The following is a 24,456-nucleotide window of genomic DNA, read 5'->3' on the forward strand; positions in this document are numbered from 1 at the left end:
TACAATATCGCAATTAACTGCATCCCTATTATTTTCACTGATTTTCTCATACCCTCTTTCAGTAAAAGTATATTCATTTTCCTTTACACCTGAAATTTCATCTTCACTAGAATCACCACTACTCTCTTCCTCAACATCAGATTCACTTAAGTACGCTAGTTTTGCACAATAGGGAGAGTTAGTACATTCATTTTCGTCTGTATTTGCGTATCTTTCATCATCTGAACTATCGTCGGAATCCGACCATTCTGGATCGCTATCAGGTTCTACCATAAAAGCTTTTCTGAGACAGGCACTAAGTTCTTCCTCTGTATTGTCGTCAGGCTTGGATTTCAATTCAATCTCCTCTTTTGGCAAAACGGCCTCATCCTCAGCTTTATTCACATCCACTGTGACTTCATATTCGGTGTAATTCTCGTGGACTTTAATTACTTTCAGGTAATCATCTGCCCCTTCTCCACGGTGCCTCTCGGTAGCAGCTCGTACTATTGGCGGACTGTTAGCAGAAGTTATTTCTTCGTCAATGCTGAGGATTTCATCCTCCAAACCCTTCCTATCATTAACCTTCCTCCTATCGGCAGCACGCGTACTTTGCGCAGCGCTATTTATTCTCCCCTCTTCAAATTTGGGCCACGTCACTTTATGGACGTCCCTACTATCTCTCTTTCCACCAACTAATTTCTTCGCCTCATCCTCCTTCTTAAAATCCTCCCACTCACATTGCTTTAGGCCCTTGTACAGATCATCGATCTGCACACGCCAATCAGTTACTTCTGCTAATTCATCCTCGCCTTTTATCTCATTGCAAACACTGCTAACCGCACCTCTCTGTGTATTCACAGTTTCATTTATTGTTTCCTTTGCCACAGAATTATCACTCGTAAAATTTTCATTAGCTCTGACGGCTATGTTCGTACCTACTGCTGCCGTATTGCTAGCGGCTTCTTTCCAAACAGCTGTTCTGCTAGGCCGGGCCGTTGCCCTCTGATGCTCCACTCGCCTGTTAACATTTAGCGCTCTGTGCGGCAGAGATGACTCATTCTGGCTCGCACCTGACGCTTGTTTCGCCCCAACACGTTGCGTTGTTTCACGCCTGCCTCTAACTTGTCTCATTATATTACTGTCGGTCCGGTATCTTTTCTTAAATCGGGGCCTGTATATATTGTCCGCTTCCGTTTGGCCCGCAACGTTCGCGAAAATTAGTTTCCCGCGTCGTTATTATTTTGCGCGGTATACCCTCTACCGCGACCTGGATAATTTCCTCTGCCTCTTCCTCTGCCTCTTCCTCTCTGTATTACATTGACGCGAAATCCATCGCCGTCATTTCTTTCGTCATTGGTTCGGTTATTACGGTTACCAAAATTTTGATAATTGGCACGACTTTCGCGCCAATGATCTTCGTCTTCGACTCTTTCGAGAAATGCTTGGAAGCTGCGATGACTGCTTCCTACATACCTCTTTGAATCTTCTGGGAGCTTTTTATATAACTCCCAGATAATTTCTGAATCTGATCTTCTACCTCTTAAGTGTGTCAATTTTCGGTACCAATACTCACAGAAATCTTTCAAAGAATGTCTGCCCCGGTTATCATGCTGTTTGGCCATGATAAACTCGCGCCATAGGTGGTCCTGCTTTTGTTCAGACCAATATTCTTCCGTAAATCTTTGCCTGAATTCTTCGAACGTCATTCGTTCGATATTTAAATTTATTCCCCAGCGCTTAGCATCACCTGCTAAGGCGCTAATTACAACGTTTATCTTTTCCTGATCAGACAAGTGCTCAGGAAATACTCTCTCGCAATTTTTGATAAAATCTAACGGATGCCACCCGTTATGTTTCTTGGCTGGATCGAAGCGTTCCTCGCCTTCTAACAGCTTCGTAATCGGTGTGCCATTACAGACAACACCAGGCCTATCTTTAATTTTGCTCTCCAGATCGAAAATTCTGCCTTGAATTTTCGTAGTATTTTGTTCACAATTTTGAACACATCCGGTTACTTTTTTACTTAAATCCCTTTCAGTGTCTAAAACTACCTTTTTCAATTGTGATATCCCGTGTTGACATTCGTTTACGATCTCAGTTTTAAGACCGAAAACTTTTTCGTCTACCTTAGTTTCAACCAGAGGTTCTACTTTCTCTTGGATGTTGAGAATTTCAACATCGAATCTACTATTAATGTTTCCAATTTCCTCCTGCATAGTATCCATATTTTTGTTAATAACATCAATTTCAACTTTCAGAGTATTCACCACAGAACTTAAATTACCCACTTTTTGTTCTACCTGTTCTATTTGTTTACTAATTTTTATTCCCTGTCCTTCGACCCGTGCTTTAATTTGATCCACGTGTGTTTTGAGCTGTTCATTCTGTGTTTTGAGTTGCTCTGCAACGTGTGTTTTAAGCTGATTAACCTGATTGCCGACTTGTTTTTGAAGTTGCTCATTCTGTCCTGCAATTTGTTTGGTTAATTGTTCAAATAAGTCGTTCATGCTTACAATTTTTACACTGTTTTGTTCTACGGAATCCGTGTGTTCCGGTTCTACTTCATAAGTTTCTTTCGGTTCTTTCTTTATCTGTGGAGAATCAAATATGTCAGTGGATTCGTTCACGTACCCACTATCATCTACAAAGTCACCCTCTTCTTTCTGTTTTGTCCCTTGCTGTATTCGAGACGATCTCGATATTTCAATCCGTTCGTTGACGTGTTCATGGTATTGTATGTACGCCAATTGTCTTCCGCTAACGCCATCTGTTATCTGGCGGCGTAAACTCCGGCTACTGCCAGCCGCATTCTCCATTTCGCTTGGCGCATCTACCCTGCCTACGTTCCTGTCCATATTGAATGCCAATTACACCACACTATTATACTTGACTCCCACTGCAGTTTATTTTACTGACTTTTAGTGCTATTCGTGCCACTGAACATCCACTGTTCGGTATTTACATTAATTTGTAACCGACAACAGCTGGATGTCCTGTCACCGGGAAGCCACTTGTAACGCTACCGCCCACTCGGACGTACGTTAGCTCTATAAAGCCTGTACTGTAATAAGTTCACGGGCTTCACCTTATAAACAAGGATTTTAGTACATAAGTTGACCGCGTGTACCTAATAGAAGCAAGATCGGACTTATACTCAGTCAGTAACTACAGTGATGCATCAAGCAAATGTAAAGTATAATTACTCGTTCGCATGGACAAGAAGTACACACAGTAGATGCTACCTATAATTAATAATTCGGTCGCCAGCCTACTTAGGCAATGAGTGAGTTTTTCCTTGTACAAGTGGGTGCATGTACAAGTATAACTACACGTAGTAACGTTGCGTTATATGGCAAAGTTTGGAACCGTAAAAATCCACTGAACTAAAGTTTTCTCCTTTTGTACTAATTTGGACGAGCTAAATTTACACAACACCACACAGCAATGATTACTACGAACTGCATTTTGTATACTGATCAGACTGAAATCGGGCATAGACTGCCCTAGCATCGACAATCTTGAAAGTACACACACAATGTCACTATTAAAGATGGAAAAACACTAATACACTTAGGATTAATATAGAATTTAGCTTTACTGGTCAAATCTGATCAGCACATTTCAAGATTTGAAAGAATGGACAAGAGAAGGGGGGGGGGGGGGGACCCTGAAACTGTTATGGTCGTTAAACTGAAACTATTAAGTACTGAAGGCAAATTAACACTCAAAATTATCAATCTATGGATAACTACTCTTTTGTCTCACTTCTGAATTATTTAACTGCCATTATTTCTGTCTCAAATTAATTAAATAACTTCGCTAACTCAATTCAAAAAACTCTCTTCCAATTTAGTCATACTTTTGTTCTTTACCAACATTTGCAATAACACACAGAACTTTAGACTTCTTTATTGCATAGATTAATCTCCTGATAATTTTCGTTAACACTAACATTAAACTTTCAGTTCAGGATACTCGGGTTGCACAATACGAGGTAAGGACCCTGTCTAGGTCAGTGATCAGGATCAGTAATGGCTAAGGCAATTCTGGTAAAAGTCACGTTATTATTGAACAGTTAGAAACAGTTTCGACACTGGTCCACACAGATACACTTCTAAAGATGAAATAAATGTTTGACCTGTGCAAGTCGGTGCGGCGGTTGGCGGGCAGCGAGATAGCGGGCAGCACGGCACACATGCAAGCACGGCTAAGGCTCACACAACGTCGGCACTTTCCATCTTCTTAGCGTCGTAATCTTTCGAATTTTGTGCCTCAGAATATAGCCATGCCAAGTAGTCGTCGGAATCGGTTCATCCGAGGCTCAATAGAATCCACTTTTCCTGGGTAGCCTCCTCGGTACAGTACATGTTCCTCTGACCGACACCCAACTCCGACCGTTGCTCGCCTCCGACTGTAATACTGAGCCCGTTGTGCCGAGCCGCGCCAGTGTGCGTTTTCCCGCGCTCGCCTTTTCCCGCTCCCCTACAGGTAGGGTATTCACCACAGGTTTTCTACTTCACATATCCTAATGCATTACCTACGTATGGACCAAGTGTATAAATTACAATTTTCACATCTTACAATAGTTTTAACAATAAATACACTTCCCTTTGATTACCACATTATTTGGAAATCTAACATAAATAATAATATTCATTTCAAAAGATGCTCACAGTCTCTTTAACATAACGCGAAAAGAATCGAAAAAGAAGTTCAAAGCATTGCTTACATTAATTTATCTAAATTCATAAAGAAAAAAATTATTACATGTACAGTTGTCGTTACACGCTTAATCGAAGACACTTGGCACGTGTGTGAACGACGCCTCCCGACATATCCGACGACGTTGCTGTGGTGGCTGGAATGCGTTAAGCCTGCATTGCGCCGAGCGTTAATTGCATACGGAAGAGAGCAGATGATGTGGAGGCGACACACGACGGAATTTTATTTCACGATGCTCCGCGAACTTTCTGTACAAGCACCTTCACAGGAGCGTCGTGCCGGTATAAAACGAGCACAGGCCCAAATAATTTCCACAACGCGCCACCGTCTGGAGGGTGTCGCAATCCGTGCAAGGGCCTTTGAACGAGTCCATGGAGAATCACCGTCGATGTATCACGTTATCAGAGAAAAACAACGTAGCCGCAGAACCTTAATACAGACGGTCGTACTGCCAGATGGTCGCCGTATGACGACGCAAAAAGACATTGCCAACGCTTTTGTGGAACACTACGGTCATCTCTATGAAGAAGCGGAACACGATCAGGCAGCCTTTCATGAGGTCCGACGAGTGCTCTCCGCGTGTCTCGACGAGACGGTCAACCGGAAGTTAAGAGGTGAAGTCACAGTTGACAACGTAATGGAAGCGATTGATAAGGGAGCGTCGCACAAATTGCCGGGGCCCGACGGGTTTCCGTTAGAGTTTTATCGTACATTTAAATATCTCATGACTCCACGATGGACTGCCATGTACTGCGAATTGATGTTTCCCAACGTGCCACTTCCACCCTCCTTCGTGGAAGGAATGATCATCCCCATCCACAAACCATCTGGCGGCAGAGGGATACAGGCCTACCGGCCACTGACCCTTCTTAATTGCGACTACAAGATCTACGCCAGGATACTTGTAGCACGCTTTAAACGCGTAATACGCCAAGTGATATCACTCGACCAAACCCAGCTAGGAGGAGATAGCAATATACAAACGGCACTCAGCGACTACCGCGATGTTATCGCACTGGCATCAACATGTCGTCTCCGGGGTGTATTGGTATCGATAGGCTTCGATCGCGCATTTGACAGGCTGAGTCATGCTTATATCGCGGACGTGATGACTAAAATGAAATTTCCGGAAAGTTTTGTCACCGTCGTCATGAGACTACTCCACGGAGCCGCATCCAAAGTGCTCATCAATGGACGCTTGGTGGGGCCCATCACCATCTCACGATCGGCCAGACAAGGGTGCCCGCTGTCAACGATATTGTATGCCATCGCTGTCGAGCCGCTGCTCTGCGGGCTCCGGAATCGACTCCAAGGAATGACGATAAGCCACAACAAGTTTATATGCCGAACATACGCAGATGACCTAGTGTTTTTAGCACGGTCGGGCGACGAGGCGAGAGCGGCCTTGCATTGGATTAATTTGTATTGTATGGCTACGGGAAGTCGCCAGAACATGGCAAAGTCGGGAGCGATGAACATCGGTAGAGGACTCCGGACAGGAAGTGTAGCACCATTACAGCCGATCAACAAGATGAAATGCCTGGGAATTATCTTCACTACAGACGTTCGACGCACGGCAGCACTGAGTTACAGACATCTTCTGCAAACAATTCGTGCGAGTGTCCGAAGTCACATGTTAAGGGCACTGGATATGATACAACGGGTCACCTTTGCCAACATTTATCTAGCTTCTCGCATCCCCCACCTGGCACAAGTTCTTCCTATGCCGGTGGTGTTGGCCCACCGAATCCTGGCGGCACTAGGATATTTTGTGAGCACAGGTCTGCTTTTTAAGGTAGGATACGAAACCCTCACCCTTCCTCGTAGTCGTGGAGGTCTTGGACTAGTCCACGTACGCGACCGAGCAGTGGCTATTTATGGAACCACAATGATAAAGATGTGGACACGACACCAGACCAGTCTGACGGGCACCTTGATAGACGAACTCGCTCCACCTTCTCGTTCGGCTCCGGTAGCGGTGTCTCACATCTCACCATCGCTTGCCCATATGCGAATCTTTTTTGTGGAGCACAGTTATGTACATATGGAACTACCGACTACCAGGACGGTAACGGCACGTGATATATATCACATCTTGACTCGACGACGACCGAATAATGCCGTAGAGCGACGCCAACCAACAGTTACGTGGTCAGTGGTATGGCGTACAGTGCACCACCCACACCTTGATAAGGGAACGCGCGCACTGTGGTATCAGGTGGTAAATGGGAAATACGTGACTCGTTCCAGGTTGCACACAATTCATATGGCGGACGAGCCACTGTGTCCGCAGTGCAATGTTATAGACACAGAGGAGCATCGCCTGATATGCGGACCTTCGGCGGACGTATGGTGTTTGGTCAAAAAAATGATCGCCTTCCTCCTTCGGGTGGGGCCACAAACAATAGAACCACGCATACTACTTCTTCCAGATAGGACATATTATCCCCGAACAAGGACAAACGCAGTGACTTGGATTTGAGGTTTGACTGTGCGTTATCTTTTCCGACACGGCAGTAAGAATGTGCTCGACTTTTGGGCCTTACTACTCACAGCTTATGAGACATCCGAGATATCGAACATATTACGCAAATTTTTTAGGGAGTGCCTTGCTTGATCCCCCACCCAGTAGGGGTGTCCCGGGTAGGAGAATGTAATTATTGTCTATACGTATCAGAACAAGAAAGGACCAGGGCAGTGGAGAGGATCCACAACCACACGTGAAGACGTACCCGACACCAACGCGAGGTATAACGGGATTAGCGAGGTACGCGCCCAAAAGAGGAACGTAGACGGTTAATGTTTTGTACTGACAAAAGCAGGATACTTTTTTCACTATTATATAAAAAAGTCCACTTATTTACGTTTCCCAGAAAAATTTTATTTTATAAAAGTCATTGTCTTATATATTTAAAAAAAATGCTAGAAGCAGTTTATGTTTGTTATTGTTACACCATTCTGCAAAAAGAAAAAAAAGGTCATCTCACTTCATTCCTGGCACTTCTCAGCTGACGGCACCGCAGATTTCTAGTTTCTGCAGTTGGCTGAGTGTGCCTCATTCCACTTCTCCCAGTTGGCATTCTCTTTTACCGCAACTTAAAAAATAACTTCTACACGTTGCCTTCCATTCGGAAAGTGGGTGCACTCAGCGACTGTTATGTAACTTATCATGGTGAGCATTGAGAATGGCTAGCTACTAGCCGAAATCTGGATTTGTGTAATAAAATCTAAAAAAAAAGAAAAAAGAAGAAAAAAAGTGGTCAGCACGACAGACTGTCAATCCCAAGGGCCCGGGTTCGATTCCCGCCGTGGTCGGAGATTTTTCTCCGCTCAGGGACTGGGTGTTGTCCTAATCATCATCATTTCATCCCCATCGACGCGCAAGTCGCCGAAGTGGCGTCAAATCGAAAGACTTGCACCAAGCGAAGGGTCTACACGCCGGGAGGCCGTCATCACACGACATTTAGTGTATATACCAAGTCAGATTTTATATTAAAAACTTCTATGGCGCAGTCAGACTGAAGCACTTTCTAGGGCAATTATGTCTCACATCGCTTACTTTTGTACAGTTCGATTATGTAATACATTGTCACATATGTTTTGTATTGAGGTCAGACAATTGTTCTGTTTGTATCATTGACGTAACTGTAACTCGTGAAGAGGCTTTGCCTGAAACCAATTAAAAACGCTGTGCAGTTTTCTCTAAGTTCGTACAGAAGATGCACAAAAATATGGAAATACCGAGAGAAATGCATGCTTGAACATAAATGCAGATGCTCGCCAAGCCTGAAGGTTTCGCTGCTGTATTTGACAACGAACGTCATCTGTGCCAGGTCCTCAATGCGTTACGAGTGTCAGTAGTGGGCAGAACAGGGTTCTGTGTAGTTGTGAGTGCATCAGTGAATTGGAACAAGGGCAAATTGTTGGTGCCTGTACGGTGGGTGCTTAGTAACCAAGGCAACTGAAGTGTTCAGTGTTTCAAGAGGCACCGTATCGAAGGGTTATACCGCATACAGGTAATGTGGAAAACGTCATCCGCTATGTCACAACGCCGACGAAAGTATGTTTGGGTGATCGTGAAGGGTGAAATCTGGCGGCCGTTCGGTGATTGTTTGGGTAGCCTTAACGTGGCGTTCCATGTACCCCATGGTTACCCTGCAAGGTCGCATTACTGTCAAGCATTATGTGATCATTTTGGCTGAACGGGTCCATCCGATGGTACAATGTTTGTTCCCGAATAGTAATACTGTGTTCCAAGACGACACAGTTCGTATCAACCAGGACTGCTCTTATGAGCACGAGGATGAATTGTCCCACCTCCACTGGCCACCACAGTCATTAGATCACAATAAAATTGAGCCCTTGTGGTCTACTTCGGAGAGAAACTTGTGTGATCGCTATCCTCTTCCATCATCGTTACCTGAACATGCCACTAGTTTGCAGGAAGAATGGTATACACTGATGTGACAAAAGTCGTGGGATACATCGTAATATCGTGTCGGACCTCTTTTGTCCAGCAACTCGACGTGGCACGGTCGCTGGAAGACCCCTGCAGAAATAACGTGCCATGCTGCGTCAATAGTCGTCCATAACTGCAGAAGTGTTTCCGGTGCAGGATTTTGTGCACGAATTGACCTCTCGGTTATGGCCCATAAATGTTCGATGGACTTCATGTCAGGCTATATAGGTGACTAAACCAGTCGCTGAAACTGTCCAGAATGTTCTTCAAACCAACTGCGAACAACATGACATGGCGCACTGTCATCTATAAAAATTCCATTGTTGTTTGGGAACATGAAGTACAGGAATGGCTGCAAATGGACTCCAAGTAGCCAAACATAACCATTTCCAGTCAATGATCGGTTCAGTTGGACCAGAGGACCCAGTCCATTCCATGTAAACATAGCCCACACCGTAATGGAGCCACCACCAGTTCGTACAGTGCCTTGTTGATAACTTGGGTTCTTGACTTCGTGGGGTCTGCGTCGTACTCGAACCCTACCATAAGCTCTTATCAACTTAAATCTGGACTCGTTTGATCAGGCCACGGTTTTCCACTCGTCTGGGGTCCAACGGATATGGTCACGAGCCCAAGAGAGGCGCTGCAGGCGATGTCGTGCTGTTAGCAAAGACACTCGCTTCGTTCGGCTGCTGCCATAGCCCATTAACGCCAAATCTCGCCACACTGTCCTAACGGATATGTTCATCGTACGTCCCACATTATTTTATGATATTATTTCACGCAATGTTACTTGTCTGTTAGCACTGACAACTTTACGCAAACGCCGCTGCTATCGATAGTGGTGAGAGGTAATGCATACAGTTTGGTAATCTCGGCACACGTTTGACGCTGTGGATCTCGGAATACAGAATTCCATAACGATTACCGTAATGGAATGTCCCATGCGTCTAGCTCCAACTACCATTCCGCGTTCAAAGTCTGTTAATTCTCGTCGTACGGCCATAATCACGTTTGAAGCATTCTCACTTGAATCACCTGAGTACAAATGATTGTTCCTCCAATGCAGTGCCATTTTATACCTTGTGTACGCAATACTGCTGCTATCTGTATATGCGCATATCGCTATACCATGACTTTTGTCACCTCATATTCACTTGAAAACCGTACAGGAAACGTATTTATCCACTCCGAGAGGACGGGAAGCTGTTTTGAACGCCAACATGTTTCCTGCGCCTTATTAGCCATGGCAATGTGTTGTGTTTTTGATCTTCCTATAGTTTTATCCACCCCCTGTATTTCTTTGTGGGCAACGGCCTTGCCACAGTGGATACACCGGTTCCCATCAGATCACTGAAGTTAAGCGCTGTCGGGCGTGGCCGGCACTTGGATGGTTGACCATCCGGGCCACCATGCGCTGTTGCCATTTTTCGTGGCGCACTCAGCCTCGCGATGCCAATTGAGGAGCTACTCGACCGAATAGTAGCGCCCCCGGTCAAAGAAAACCATCATAACGACCGGGAGAGCGGTGTGCTGACCACACGCCCCTCCTATCTGCATCCTCAGCTTCGGATGCCATGGCGGTCGGACGGTCCCGATGGGCCAGTTGTGCTGGCCGAAGTGGCCGTGCGGTTCTAAGCGCTTCAGTCTGGAACCGCGAGACCGCTACGGTCGCAGGTTCGAATCCTGCCTCGGGCATGGATGTGTGTGATGTCCTTAGGTTAGTTAGGTTTAACTAGTTCTAAGTTCTAGGGGACTAATGACCTCAGAAGTTGAGTCCCACAGTGCTCAGAGCCATTTGAACCATTTGATGGGCCAGTTGTGGCCCGAGGACGGAGTGCTGTATTTCTTTGTGTTGTTCAAAATAGCGCAGAAAATTCTACCTAATAACACATTTATCCATCTCGTCGATGTGACACTTACTAAGGGCAACTTGCTTCTTGTTCTTTGGAGCACATACTTGAATTCCGCTCCGCACGGTATCATGTGCCTCATTTCGTAATTTGCACACTACTGACTTGCTCAACATTAACTTATTGCTTGCTCGTTGAATTACCTATTCTGCCTTCTTTCCCCATCTAGTCGGCAGTAAATGTAGTGACGTTAACAGCAAACCCCCGAGGCTGACCCCGAAGGCATGTTCCTCGATCATTTGCAGTGGCTGCACTGCGAGGTTACAGTGCGCACTACTTGGATCTAGAATTTGGCGACATCTACTCATGCGTCCAAGTTAGCTCCTGTTATGGAATGGTCCTCGGTTCGCTTTGTCTATCAATAACAGCCCGATAGTGTCACGTCATGTACGCGAAAATGCTGAGTACTTACTGCTGGAAGGATTGCACGTGCAGCCACCTGAGAGGCGAGCAGCCGCCATCTCCTTAACGTTGTAAATCTGAACGGTTTCACCACAAGAAAATATGGCAGCGTCCATACGAGCTATGGCGCTGGTGAACTCTAGAAATAGCTTTAATTTTCTAAAGTAAAAAGTCGCTTTAAACTGAACGCATCATGTTTCAGAGGAGGAACTGGGCTGAGAAATGGCATCCTGTAACAACACTGTAAACCACAAAAAATCAAACCTACATATTTTCATATGTCGTGCTTTACTCGCTTGCTTGAATTTTTCCTCAGTACATTTCACCATTTTCTGCCTTTTGCACGACGGTATTCCTACTCTCTTTGGTTCCATCTCGGTTACCATCACCGTTTTTTTCCCGAGTGCTGAGTTCCTAACAAAACCACAAAAAAGACAGTTAAAAAAATGTGTGTGACATCTTACGAGACTTAACTGCGAAGGTCATCAGTCCCTAAGCTTACGCACTACTTAACCTAAATTATCTAAGGACAAACACACACACCCATGCCCGAGGGAGGACTCGAACATCCGCCGGGGCCAGCCGCACCGTCCATGACTGCAGCGCCCTAGACCGCTTGGCTAATCGCGCGCGGAAAAAAAAGTCACCTAGAGCAGGTGCGTAGAGAAAGTCAAGTAGTAATGACGGCAATCTACAGAGGCGACCGTAGGGAAATGTGCATATGCACAGGAAAGATTTATTTTTTTAATGTTCGTGCGGCAAATATTCGAAAATGTGTTGTGAGATACCTTCTTTTTATGTAGTTTGCTTAGTACAAAAACAGGTCCTATAACTACCATGACGTCGCATTATTGTGGCAAAATATTTACCATGAGGGTAACGAAGACCTCGCAACATGACAAGGTACAGATGAATATATACACATAGTTACAAGTTTTTGTGTTACACGGTTCAGTCACATTAATGTGACCGCCTGTCAGAAGCCGGAATAACCATCTTTTGCACCGCGGTCGTTCAGAAAGAGGATCAGTGAGGTTCTGGAAAGTACCGACAGGTATGTCAAGCCATGCTAACTCCACTACCGCGAACAGCTGCGTTAGGCTTCACGGTTGCGGATCCATGGCATGAACAGCCCGCTCGGAGTGGTTCCACAGATTTTTGATTGGGTTTAAATCTGGGGAGTTTAGTCGCAAAGGAAGTATAACAAGCTCATCCTGGTGCTCTTTGAACCACACATGTAGCTGCAAGCTGTGTGACACGTTGCATTGTCCTGTAGGTAGATGCCACTGTACCGAGGAAAAAACTAACTACCTCTGGGGTTGTAAATGGTCCCCAAGGATAGATGCACAGTTGTGTTAATCCACTATACCTTCCAGAATGACGAGATCACACCAGACCATAACGTTCTCTCGTCCGGCCTGGGTCCTTACGACGATTGCTGCAGGACCATACACTCCAACGGCCATCTGTCAGATGGAGCATAATACGTGATTCATCTGGAAAGACCACCTTTTGCCACTCAGTGGACGTCCAGTTACGGTACTGGCATGCTAATTTCAGCCTTCGTCGCCGATGAACAGCAGTTAGCATGGGTGCATGAACCAGGCACCTGCTGCAGAGGCCTGTATGCAGCAACATTCGCTGAACTGTCGTTGAGGACCCACTGTTCCTAGCACCATGGTTCAGCGGGTGGTTAGTTGCTCAACAGTTGCACGTCTATTCTCCCGTACATATCTCCGCAGCCCTCATTGACCCCTGTTATCTATGACCCGTGGCGCACCACAGTTGCCTCGGCGTCGGTTTTGGGTAGTGCTATTTTGCCATGCACCATAGGCTTTAATCGTGGCGGAATGTGAACTGTTTGCAAACGTAGCCGTTTCGGAAATGCTTCCGCCCTTGGACCGAAAGCCAATTATCGAACCCTTCTGGGCGTAAGATAAATCGCTCCGTTGCGCATTACGGCAACGACTACATTGTTTTCCACGTCTTTTTTTTTCTTTATTATTATTTTAATCACCTTGTGCTAAGGTGGGCTGTCAGCACCATAGTAAGCTGCTCTTCAGCCGCGAGTGGTACAATAAATGACAGAAAGTAGGTACAGATAATACAATAAAAATGGCAGGTAAAAACTGTAGACACGAGAAACAAGATACATGAAGCCGTTCACGCTGGACAAGAAAAAACACTAAAACCTGTTGACACGGTGCACAAAACACGGACGACTGCGACCGCACAGGTGAACGGTGGTGGCGTGACGGCGAAAGAACACTGAACACAAACAGAAAGGCACACACACGAGACACTGATGGCGATGATCTCCGGCGCGCGAATGTCCACTGAGCGTGTACGAGTCCAGGGATCTGCCAAGAGAGGAGAAGGGAGGTCAGAGAGGGGAGAGCAGAGATGCCAAGGGCTGGGAAGATAGGGGGGAGGAAGGAAGGGAGGAAGCCCAGGGGAAGAGGGGTGGAGGAAGGGGGGATGTGGGGAAAGGAGAGAGAAGGGAGGTAGGGTGCCCAAAGGAAAAAACACAGGAAGTGGGAGGGGGGGATCAAAGTTGATAGGAGGGGTAGATGGAGGGGAGGAGGGCATCATCAGGGAGGGGGAGCTGGCGGAAGCCACCTTGGGAGAGGGTAAGGAGGGTGGAGAGATGGAGACCGGGTGGGACGTGGGAATACAGGCGCGGCAGTGGGCGGGGGTGGGAGAGGATGGGTGAGACAAGTGGGTGAGGAGAATCGAGTTTACGGGAGGTGTAGAGGATTTTCCACATCCCCCCCGACACACCTTATGTACCCACCACTACTAGTGCGGTCACCTGCGAATGGTTACTACACGTTGACGTTGCATGCAGGGGGTAGTCAAATTAATGTGACTGGACGGTGTATAATGAAATCATCAATAATGATAGATTTACAAGGATCCTTATGTATAAGTATTTGACAACATCCGTCATTAACATGAAAAAGAAAAAAAAATTATTTACAGTGATGTTTGATCTATAACATACATGAACATGTGATTCCAATGTTTATGGTATTGTATGTCAGCCTCATTTTGTGTTACTGATATAGTAACATACCGACTTTGGACGTTTATGTTCGTACTGGTCACTGATGTCATCGTGGATAATTGACGAATTAATGTGTTGGTTGAGTAACGAATCTTCGTGATATAAAGCGCATCTATACAGTAAGAGTTTTAATTTTAAAGTCACTGTGGTCTGTTGAGCTTCTAACGAATCGTGGAGAATTTAATACACTACTGGCCATTAAAATTGCTACACCACGAAGATGACGTGCTACAGACACGAAATTTAGCCGACAGGAAGAAGATGCTGTGATATGCAAATGATTAGCTTTCCAGAGCATTCACACAAGGTTGGCGCCGGTGGCGACACCTACAACGTGCTGAAATGAGGAAAGTTTCCAACCGATTTCTCATACACAAACAGCAGTTGACCGGCGTTGCCTGGTGAAACGTTGTTGTGATGCCTCGTGTAAGGAGAAGAAATGCGTACCATCACGTTTCCGACTTTGATAAAGGTCAGATTGTAGCCTACCGCGATTGTGGTTTATCGTATCGCGACATTGCTGCTCGCGTTGGTCGAGATCCAATGACTGTTAGCAGAATATGGAATCGGTGGGTTCAGGATCCCATTGGCTTCGTATCACTAGCAGTCGAGATGACAGGCATCTTATCGGCATGGCTGTAACGAATCGTGCAGCCACGTCTCGATCCCTGAGTCAACAGATGGGGACGTTTGCAAGACAAAAAGCATCTGCACGAACAGTTCGACGACGTTTACAGCAGCATGGATTATCATCTCGGAGACCATGGCTGCGGTTACCCTTGACGCTGCATCACAGACAGGACCGCCTGCGGTGGTGTACACAACGACGAACCTGGGTGCACAAATGGCAAAACGTCATTTTTTCGGATGAATCCCGGTTCAGTTTACAGCATCATGATGGTCGCATCCGTGTTTGGCGACATCGCGGTGAACGCACATTGGAAGCGTGTATTCGTCATCGCCACACTGGCGTATCACCCGGCGTGATGGTATGGGGTGCCATTGGTTACACGTCTCGGTCACCTATTGTTCGCATGGACGGCACTTTGAACAGTGGACGTTACATTTCAGATGTGTTGCGATCCGTGGTTGTACCCTTCATTCGATCCATGTGAAACCCTACATTTCAGCACGATAATGCACGACCGCATGTTGGAGATCCTGTACGGGCCTTTCTGGATATAAAAAATGTTCAACTGCTGCCCTGGGCAGCACATTCTCCAGATCTCTCACCAACTGAAAAGTCTGGTGAATGGTGGCCGATCAACTGGCTCGTCACAATACGCCAGTCACTACTCTTGATGAACTGTGGTTTCGTGTTGAAGCTACATAGGCAGATGTACCTGCACACGCCAGCCAAGCTCTGTTTGACTCAATGCCCAGGCGTATCAAGGCCGTTATTACGGCCAGAGGTGGTTGTTCTGGGTACTGATTTCTCGGCATCTATGCACCCAAATTGATTGAAAATGTAATCACATGTCAGTTCTAGTATAATATAGTTGTCCAATGAATACCCGTTTATCATCTGCATTTTTTCTCGGTGTAGCAATTTTACAGAACGTCTTATTTTGGACAACTTCTACTGTTTTTTCCATGCTTTATTTGGTGCGTCTGCTGTACGTTTCTTGAAAATAAAGCGTTTGTCCAAGTGAACTCCAAGATATTGGGTGGATTATTATTCACTGAATAACAGCAGTGGGTTTTGTACTGTCTTTTTCTTGTACAAAAGGTTGCTTACATTTCGTTCACAGTTCTTTTGACTCGCCATTCTGTAAACCATTTTTCAACCTGTAGCAGACCCCGTTGGAGTTAGTCGTGAATGTGTGAATGTTCGTTTCGTTGTTGTCGGTGCAATATATGCTGTATCATCAGCAAAAGAAGCTATATTACCTGGATGCAAGTCTGGTATGTCAGATAGCGGGATGCCTACGACACGATATTTACGGAATGTACCTGGTGATTATAATTAAAGTGCAGCTACACACAGCTAGTAATTATCGTTTGGTAGCGAATTTTGGTAAATATTCTAATGCGTTAGTGCGGAACTCATTTAGTAAACTGGAAATAAATTAGTTGCAATTTGGCCACGAGATACAAGTCTGGCGCTGTTAATGCAAGAAAAACGTTTAGAGATGTTGTCATATGTAATGGATTAGGAACGGGAAGTGGGCAGAAAAGCTCAAACAAGTGCGAAAGACATAATATTGATTTTATTATTAACTGCCGCTTTCACAATTTGTTCAAGACGAGCGCCAGAGACGTCGACGAGATCTGCGTCCGTAAAATGACATGATCGACGGTTGTTCGCAGCAGTTATTGTGGAATCTGGGCAATGTGTTCCTGTATACTGGCCTTCAGCTCAGGGAAATGCCGAAAGTGTCGCATGAATTCAGATCAGGTGGTCTTGCAGGTCGCGCACCTGGAAAACCTCTGGGGTCACACGTCCGTGGAAGGTTGAATTAAGCAGATAGTTTACTGTGCGAGCGACATGAAGTGTTGCCCCGTCTTACATAAAAACAATTTTTTCCACACAGCTGCGCTCTTCCAAAGCAGGAAACACCTGCTGAGCGAGAGGATCTCCGATAATATAGGTGCTTGTAAATCCACACTACACAGTTACCTGTGGCGAGTGAAATTGCTCTTCTTGCACAACAATACCCCAAATTCGGCAGTTCTGTGTATTCAATGCACCCGGTAGTGTAAAATGTGCCTTGTCATTCCATATAATGCCGCCCGACCACATGTCATCAACTTCGATCGGTGTCAGAAATGGAAGACCATAATCAGAATATTGCTGCGGATCATGGAGTTTCAATTGCTGCACCTTCTGGATCTTTTATAAGTTCCAGTGTACAATAGACCTCAAAACTTCCCGTACTGTTGACCATGGGATGAACAATTCTCGTGACAGTGCCCGAGTACAAGCACTACCTGGGGCACGTGCTGCATGGTTGGTTATAGCAACAGCAACCTTCAATAACTTCCATCGGGATGGACGCCTTCCTCTTCCAGGTGTCACACCAAATTCTCCCGTGTTTTAGAATTTCATTGTCGTCTTCATTAAACCATTTAATGACATCGGGTCCCTCCTCAGACCTTTCAATCGGCGGTACTCTCTCAATGCAGCACTGTAATTGTTGCCGTTCATGTAAAACAGTTTCACAAACAGCGCACGGTTCTCTTCTCAAAACCCGTACTGTTCATCCACGTTATGGCTTGTCAAGTGAATGGGTGGATATCATACCTTCATACAAACAGCGTACAGCGCCAGATTTGTACCTGATGGCCAAAACTGGAACTAATGTGTTCCAGCTTAGCATAAAAAGAAGTAAAAATTGCCGTAAGACACATAAAAACGAGCGCGAATGAAAGCATGGTTCAAACAAAAATCTAGATTTTTTCACATCATTGAGTAAAACGAAACAATCATGTGAGAGCTGGTACTGAAGAAAGCAAGTTAATCGCAACAATATACTTTCGGGATACATACAGAAGGTATACATAACGTGGAATTGATCAGACTGATTCAGCTGCAATCTCCAGTCCTTGAATTTCCCTAAACTGAATTTCTCTGCTCAGAGCAGTTACTTTAGGCCCTTTCTCCACTTCATTTCCCACAAACTCCCAGAACTTTCTATCACAATCATACTATACTCTTGTCATCTTCAGAGCAGTCGTGGGTTCTCAGACAGAGCAAGCAGTTCAATGCCAGGTTTAAACGCTTCCGAAGGATGTAATAAATGTTTGTAAAATGGTGGAAAGCTCGTTATTTTGTGAACATCTGTGTGTCATTTTCCGAAGTATTGAAAACTGGCATACTATCTTTTAACTGCTATGCACGTGAGGGGCTTCTGGTTCCCCATCGTGCGTCTCCCCAGGTGGCGGATAGGGGGATGCTCGGCCATGCAGATGTCTAGCGGGTACCAGGGAAATTAAATACTCGGCTGAGCTGAAGATGAGCTGAAGGTTCAAAATGGTTCAAATGGCTCTGAGCACCACGGGACTTAACTTCTGAGGTCATCAGTCCCCTAGAACTTAGAACTACTTAAACCTAACTAACCTAAAGACATCACACACATCCATGCCCGAGGCAGGATTCGAACCTGCAACCGTAGCGGTCGTGCGGTTCCAAACCGTAGCGCCTAGAACCGCTCGGTCACTCAGGCCAGCTGAGCTGAAGGAAATGTACAGATATTTCAAACACAGTGCCAGCAAAATGGGACTTTTGATAAACCAAAAAAAAAAAAAAAATGAATATGTGGAAATATGTTGAGTCATAAACACGAACCCAGACTTTGAAATTGACCACCATTCAATATTCAGAAAAAATCATTAGTTTAAACACCTTGGATCGCGCTTCAGCAGTGAAAATATCATAGCTCTAGACATAAATGAGAGAATAGCCTCAGGATCAAGATGTCTGTACGCTCTAAGCAGCCCACTCAAAAGTAAAGCTTTGTCAGTGACCACTAAAATTAAGATATATATTCAAACTGCTGAGGTCATCGGTCCCTAGACTTAAACATTACTTCAACTAACTTATGCTAAGAACAACACACAAACCCATGCCCGAGGGAGGACTCGAATTTCCGCCGGGAGGGACCGCGCAATCTGTGACGTGGTGCCTCAAACCGCGCTGCATTAAGATATATAACACCATCATCTGACCAATAGTACTGTATGGGTCGGGAAGCTGGACGCTTACCAAGGAAGCAAGAGAAAAACTGAATGTATTCGAAAGAGAAGTGATGAGAAAAATCTGGGGACCTGTGGTTGGAGAATGACAGATGGAGAGTTATAAAGAACACAGAAATTTATCACTTAATGAAGCAACTCACTATCGTCCACAAATTAAAAAGTAGGAGACTGCAATCGGCTGGGCATGTGGCTTGAATGGAAACCAACAGAATTCCTAAGAACGCATTTGAGGGCACTCTCCGAGCAACAAGACTATTGGGCCGACCTCACACACGGTGGAAAGATGGTATAAAGAAGAACGCCGCAGCATTAGGAATCCTCGCAGGGTGGAGAGAGACAGCGAGAGACAGAAGAAGACGTAAGCAGATCGTTGATGCAGCGCGTTGTCTACAGGGCCTGTGACCGCTGAAAAGAAAGAAAGGAAGTAGCTATGATACAAGTAGAGGTGTTCCACAGAGAAGTTAGGAACTGAAGAATGCAGCAAGTACAGTATGGCAGGAAATAACTTTCTGGTTCGCAGGTGATAGGCTAACCCTCAATTACAAGAAACCCAATATCTTGTATCTCACATGTAATTATGGGAAGCTCTCTTCGAACGAATAATCACAATCTAAAGTAAGAGACGATCAGAATATTATTTGCTATTCCCTCATTTGATACTGCTTTACTCTGATTTACTTTACGTCTTCCATTTCTGGTTGTTATATAGGGTGATAATGAGTTCACATGGTTATCTCTAACATTTGGAATCAACACCGTACGTTGTTTAGAAGGGTACAAGGCTTTGCTACGAGGCCACAGCAGCAGTCGTGTAGATTGATATAGGCATACCCATTAACTGTGTTCACTCGAACAATGATATTTAATGAGCAGTGCAGCGGGCTAGCGAGCTGTTAGCCAGGACACACGTGCAGAGACGGGATGGCAGGCGAGCATACTGGAATTGTGGCACGACGGCCTCATGCAGCTGGCGTTGGAAGTTCACGCCCGTCTGACCGTGAAATAGCTTTCGACTTGTCAGCGGCCCTAAATCCGAGCCAGCGCAGTGGCAGTGTGCCCACATTTTTTTCGGTTTCCTTTTTTTTTGGGGGGGGGGGGGGTGGAGGCGACTTTAATAGCCGTCAGTTGTGGCACTTTTCCCGATGCTGAGATGCTACGCTGGCCACGCCACTGTTCCTGCGCTCCGTTATTGCCTCTTTTCTTGTGTGTCCCCCTCTCGTACGTTTCTCGCCTTCTTTTGTTATCAACTGTTTTCACTTAGAGGGTATTGTGCCTGCAGAGCCTTTTGTTCCTTGCATTACTCGTTATGTGCTTTAAGGTAAAGCACCTCACAATTCCTGAAACAAGAAACGAGTTTCTGTACTGGAGGCAATTCTGCTAGCAATAAAGTCATTTTCAGAGCTGTTAACCAGTTCGATATGTCTTTAACTATTTATAGAAGTTGCAGTTTTTCTTCAAGTGTGAATTTCAATATATTTCTTCATTGAAAACTGTGAGAGTTTTCCGCCACCGTTCATTGTCGAGCAAGGTAAGGTTTAGTGTTTCATCAACATCAAGTTTTTTCGGAATGGAGCACTATCTGACTTGGAGAAGGACAAAAACAGGTATCAGCCACATCCTATTTGACAAACATATAATTATTTGCCTAATACTCTGAAGCACCACAGAAACTTGTACAGGCATGCGTATTAAAATACGAAGATATGTGAAGAACCAGTGTACGGCGCTGCGGTCGGCAACGCTTATGTGAGGCAAGTGGCTTGTTAGATCGGTTACTGCTGCTACGATGGTAGGTTATCAAGATTTAAGTGAGTCTGGACGTGGTGTTATAGTAGGGGCACGAGCGATGGGACACAGTATCTCCGAGGTAGCGATGAAGTGGGGATTTTCCCATACGACCATTTCACGAGTGCACCCTGAATAACAGGAATCCGGTAAAACATCAAGACAGAGACCAACGACGACTGAAGAGAATCGATCAACGTGCTAGAAGTTCAACCCTTCCACAAACTGCTGCAGATTTTAATTCTGGGCCATCAAAAAGTGTCAGCGTGCGAACCGTTCAACAAACCACCATCGATATGGGCTTTCGGAGCCGAAGGCCCACTCGTGTACCTTTGATGACTGTACGACACAAAGCTTTACGCCTCGCCTGCGCCCGTCAACACGGACATTGGACTGTTAATGGCTGGAAACTTGTTACCTGGTCGGACGAGTTTCGTTTCAAATTGTATCGAGCGGATGGAGATGTACCGGTATGGAGACAACCTCACGAATCCATGTACCCTGCATGTCAGCAGGGGAATGTTGAAGCTGGTGGAAGCGCTGTAATGGTGTGAGGAGTATGCAGTTGGGGTGATATGGGACCCCTGAAACGTCTAGATACGACTCTCACAGATGACAGGGACGTAAACATCCTGTCTGATCACCTGCATCCATTCATGTCCATTGTGCATTCCGACGGACTTGGGCAATTCCAACAGGACAATGCGACAGCCCATAATTGCTACAGAGTGGCTCCAGGAACACTCTTCTGAGTTCAAATACTTCCACTGACCACCGAACTCCCCAGAAATGAACATTATTGAGCATATCTTGGACGCCTTGCAATGCGATGTTCAGAAGAGATTCCCACCCTCTCTTTCTCTTACGAATTTATGGACAGCTCTGCAAGATTCATGGTGTAAATTCCCACCAGCACTACTTCATACATTAGTTGAGTCCATGGCACGTCGTACTGCTGTACTTTTGCGTGCTCGCGGGGGCCCTATATGATATTAGGCAGGTGTACAGGTTCTTTCGCTCATGAGTGTATTATATAGGGAAACTCTGAAAGTCCTTCTTACCGTTGCTATTACGATAGTCAGTACGAAGACTGGTTTGATGCAGCTGTCCTTGCTACTCTCTCCTGTGCAAGATCCTTCATCTCTTAACAACTACTGCAACCTACCTCTTTCTGATCCTTCTTACGGTACTGTACTGATCTCTTGGTCTGCCTCTACGGTTCTTATCCCCCATACTTTCCTTCAGTACTAAACTGGTGGTCCCATGATATCCCACATTGTGACCTATTAACCAATCTCTTCAATTAGTCAAGTTATGTCACAAATTTCTCTTATTCCTGGTTCCATTCAGCAACTCCTTATTAGTTACGCTATCTACCCATCTAATCTTCAGAATTCTCCTGTAAAACCACATTTATAAGCTTCGATTCTCTTCTCGTCCATTGCTATGCTCCATAAAAATACTTTCAGAACAGATTTCCTAACACTTAAATCTAAATTCGATGTTAACAAATTTCTCTTCTTCAGAAACATTTTCCTTACCATTGCCACTCTACATTTTATATCCGCTCTGCTTCGGCCAACATCAGTTATTTTGCTGCCCAATTAGTTAAACTCATCTACAATTTTAAGTTTCTGGTTCCCCAATCTAATTCCTTCAGCATCATCTGATTTAATTCTACAACATTGCACTATGTTTGTTTTGCATTTGTTGATATTCGTCTTACATCCTACTTTCAAGACACTTTTCATTCCGTTCAACTGCTCTTCCAAATCCTTTACTGTCTCTGACAGAATTAAAATGTAATCGGCAAACCTCACAGTTGTTTGGGTACCGTTATCAATAAGCTTACAAAGAATCGATATTAGCTGGTAATTTCTGGCGGCTGTGATATCGTTGATGCTCTAGAAGGCTCTGGACGTTAGAGCTTCGCGCCAATGGTTGGGTATTCTCTAGTAAACGATACACGCTATTAATCGGTGAAGAGAGTCAGTCGTGGCTAGTGGTTAAGTGTGACGGTCGGGCTGCAGCATAGATGTGCGGATGAAATGTTAATTTTGTTAAAGGAATAGTTTAAAGAAAATAAGAAGTGTTTCCAGTCGTGGAGATAGTAGAGAATTCATGGAAAACATTTGTTTGAAAATAAATGAGAAGAATCGTGAGTTATTGTCAGTTGAAGACAGCGGAGTGATGTGTTTATGGCAGCCATTTGCATAGGCGACCTTGTTTAAAATCTTTGACACGAGAAGAAGCCTTAAGCAAATTAGTGTGAGTCAACAGAATGATTAATATTTTCCCAATGCAAACGTACTTAGTGGCTAAGTTGATGATGATGCGGTAATCAGCGCCAGTACAAATTCCCAACCTTTGCTCAGTCCAAAGTCGCCACTTGCATGAATGAAGATGAAATGATGAGGCCAACACAAGCACCCAGTCATCTCGAGGCAGGAGAGAATCCCTGACCCCCAGGAAACGAACCCGGAACCCCGTGCTCGGGAAGCGAGAAGGCGACCGCGAGACCACGAGCTGCGACAAGTGGCTAAGAGGCAAGTATGTTGTTGAACTGAGTGAGATCATTTAGGGCACACTTAAATTACAGTAAGTGAAATAAACAGCGTTTACATTGAAAGGCTTCTATTATTAATGAATAGTCTTTAAAAATAAGTCCCTATAATTGTAGGATTTAGAATTCAGGATGGTTGTAGGACCACGTTTTTACACGATTGGAGCAAGCGAATCTATTGTAGCAGACCCCGTTCGCTCGTCCAATTACCGTAAGCTTAAGTAAACATTTATGAACTGAATTTATACAAATATAAGGAGCGGTCAATAAGTCCCCTTTGGGGCCGTTTCTGCAGAGTATATTCAACATAGCGCGGTTCCGGTGCGGTTATACAAGCATCGACACATAGACAAGGGATTAGTGTGGCATTTAGATCTTTCCGACATGCGTGCAGTAAATGCGACTTTATTACCAAATGCGTCAAAGCAGGAACAACGCACTGTTATGCTTTCCTTGGCCGCCGAAGGACAAACAGCAGTCGACATCCATCGGAGAATTAAGAATGTGTATGGGTAGCATGTCTATCGTAAACCATTGTTACTCACTGGTACACCAAGGGGTATTGCTGCTTCGCGATAACACACGTTCTTACATCACAAATGTCGTAACGCAAAAGTACGCCACATAAAGTGGAAGGCGCTATGGCACCCGCTCTATAGTCCTGATCTTAACTCATACGGCTTTGGTCTCTTAAAAAAGGCCTTGAAGAGTCGACGGTTCCTGTCGGACGAGGATGTGCAGCAGGCAGTTATGGACTTCTTCACGCAGCAGGACATGGTGTTTTGCCAAACGTGTATCTTGAACCTCATGCGTCGGTGAATGATTACCTCAGTGTTCGCGGCGATATTTCCTGATTGGCGTACGG

General features: G+C 45.1%; 1 protein-coding gene and 1 pseudogene across 1 annotated transcript in view; one reads left to right on the forward strand and one right to left on the reverse strand.

Annotated features, from left to right (window-relative positions):
- The window catches only part of LOC124722288 (protein artichoke-like), a 408,123-nt gene that overhangs the window by 51,319 nt on the left and 332,348 nt on the right, over positions 1-24,456 (reverse strand). The gene's annotated exons all lie outside the window — the stretch shown is intronic.
- On the forward strand, positions 10,472-10,589 carry LOC124723382 (annotated as a pseudogene).

Source organism: Schistocerca piceifrons, chromosome X (genome assembly GCF_021461385.2).
Source record: "Schistocerca piceifrons isolate TAMUIC-IGC-003096 chromosome X, iqSchPice1.1, whole genome shotgun sequence".
Taxonomy (NCBI): domain Eukaryota; kingdom Metazoa; phylum Arthropoda; class Insecta; order Orthoptera; family Acrididae; genus Schistocerca; species Schistocerca piceifrons.